Genomic DNA, 2426 nt, shown 5'->3' with positions numbered 1-2426 from the left:
AACCCAGTGAGAGCCCAGGGAGGAGGGGGCAGGGCTGCTCTTTCAGGGCAAACGTAGCAGTCAAGGGCAACACAGCCACTCCAGGGGTAGAAGTGGGTCATGCTAAATCGGGGGGAGTGTCTGCACTTGTAAAGAATCCCTTTCAAAAAATAGGATCCCAGATGTGATTTGCACTCTCCTAAAATGCTGATTAGTTCTGGACCAGCCAGAATGAGGCGAGTGGTGGGCATTTGTTACTGATAATGAAACTATTGAACAAAACCCCTGATCTGGACACGTGTTGTAAGCACTGATGCAGCCACACAGAGGTTCCTGGTATAGCCCGTGTATGAAGTTAGCAGCCTGCTACACTATTCAGGCTGGTTTGCGGGATTTCTGGTGGTGGTTGTTGATTATTTCAGTTCATGTCTACCCTCCTTCCGTGGTGTAACCAGAACTCTCTTCTCCCAACAGTTTGAGAAACTTGTTAAGAGCTGAAGATGAGAGACAGAAGACACTTTGCAGCTTTATATAGATCTTTTGCATTTCTTGTGGGGTTTTATGTGAATTTTTGTGCTCTCTGTGGTGCAGGTGATAATGGGGAAGGAAAGAGTTGTGACAGAAATTCATGTAAAGCAGGAGAATACATTTGAGGAGGTCTGAACTTCAAAGAGGTGTTGATGGTAGTGAAAATGCTGGGTGCTCAGCTTGCTGAAGAAGGAATTGCTGATGCAAATGCTTGAATATGTATTCAAAGTGAGATTTGGGCTTCCCGTTTTTTCTGGTTTGTTTTTTTTTTTAAGTTGACCCATATATCATTTCCCTGGATTCATAAGATTTTTTAGTACTCTATTCTGTGTATGTATCAGAGGGACTACTGTTCAATTATAATTTTCATGCTTCTTATTTCATTTTCCATAATTAAGTGTTAGACTTTCATAAGATACATTATCTCTAAAATGTTAGTGTTGCATAGCAATTTCATTTTATGTGGTCTTAATTTGCAGAATTTTTTAAAATACTTTTTGCAGTTAATGCATTGGCTTATATTATTTTACAGGTTTTCCAATAGATAGAATCTGTGTTCACAATCAGAATATGCTATATGTAATACAGGTTGCTTTTACTTAGGCTTAAAAGGGGATTAAACATTCTCATGAAAGCTGAACGCTGCTTGCTCAGAGTAAAGGAAACAGAAACACTTAATCTTCATTGCATTTCAGCCTCCACATGTATCTAAATGAATGTTTATCACAAAGAGACGGCATCAGTCACCAGTTTTTTGTACTGGAAGGCAGCCTGGGATAAATAACAAATCCTGTAATTAGGAGCCAATAGATTCTAATTGACTTACGTTAGTCCTCGAGCTGAAATCTAGCCTTTCTCTCTTGTCACATATGGAGCATCCTTTGTTTAATGAACACTGAAGGGAAATTGAGTGAGGTAAGAAAAAATAGCTCTTCTGAATGGATGCAGCCTTGTGCAAGTGTTTGAAGTTGTTAAGTGCTTATTTGAGCGACTTTTGAGCTGAGCATTTAGATTATGTAGAGTAGCATTTAGGAAAAATGTTAATGTTGTTGCTTACTTTAACATGAGCTGCAGCTCTGCCAGCAAAGATGAGACGTGCCATTTAAGGAACACTAAAGCTTTGAGTGAAGTTTTTACTCAACTTTATTTAGAAACTTGCTGGAGTGCACCGGATGCTGGGGGAAACCAGAACACACTTTTTGGATTGTCAGACCAAAGGCAGGAAGGTTCCCACAGAGCCCTCCTCCTTACGTAGCTTCTGTTTCTTATTTAGATTTTGTTTTTTAATACCCAAGAGCTTTTAGTGGTGTTCTGACAATTGTGGCCTGGAAATTTGTCTAAATTAAAGCAGGTTTTGTTTGTTTACTTAAAAGTGCTAACAGACTCAGACAGTCCCACAGCATTTTTCAGGGCTTACATCATTCTAAAATAGAGTCAAGTGATTCAAAACAAATTTGACAAAAAAAGTAATTTTCTTTGCCCACTTGATGCATTTGCATCTATACAAAAGGAGCAGCTAAGCCTTGGCAGGTATGCTGACTGTAGTATCTGGAAATGATATGAAATGTTAAGAAGCTTATTTTAGTTGCTGGAAGATACAAGGAGTCAAATGAACTAGTCTGAAGATGTGAGACTAAATATGGGATAAGTTGGGAGCCAGATCCTCAGCTAACATAAGTAAACGTAAGTTCCACTGAGGGTATATCAGATGAAGGGCTGCTCCCATGCTATTTAGCTTCTTATTTTGGATGATTTGAGGTTTTATGAATCCCCACATAAAGAGAGATGTGAAGAGCCAGGTATGCCTTCATAAACTGTGTGAAAAGTTGAGGATGATCAGTTTAGTCATGGAAGTTTTCTTCACATTTGTTCATTACAGCTATATGAGACAGTAGCTATATTACAACACCTATAAAAAA

The sequence above is a fragment of the Pygoscelis adeliae genome, unplaced genomic scaffold (assembly GCF_000699105.1).
Source record: "Pygoscelis adeliae isolate BGI_AS28 unplaced genomic scaffold, ASM69910v1 Scaffold402, whole genome shotgun sequence".
NCBI lineage: Eukaryota > Metazoa > Chordata > Aves > Sphenisciformes > Spheniscidae > Pygoscelis > Pygoscelis adeliae.
Note: the sequence above shows the minus strand (reverse complement) of the source record.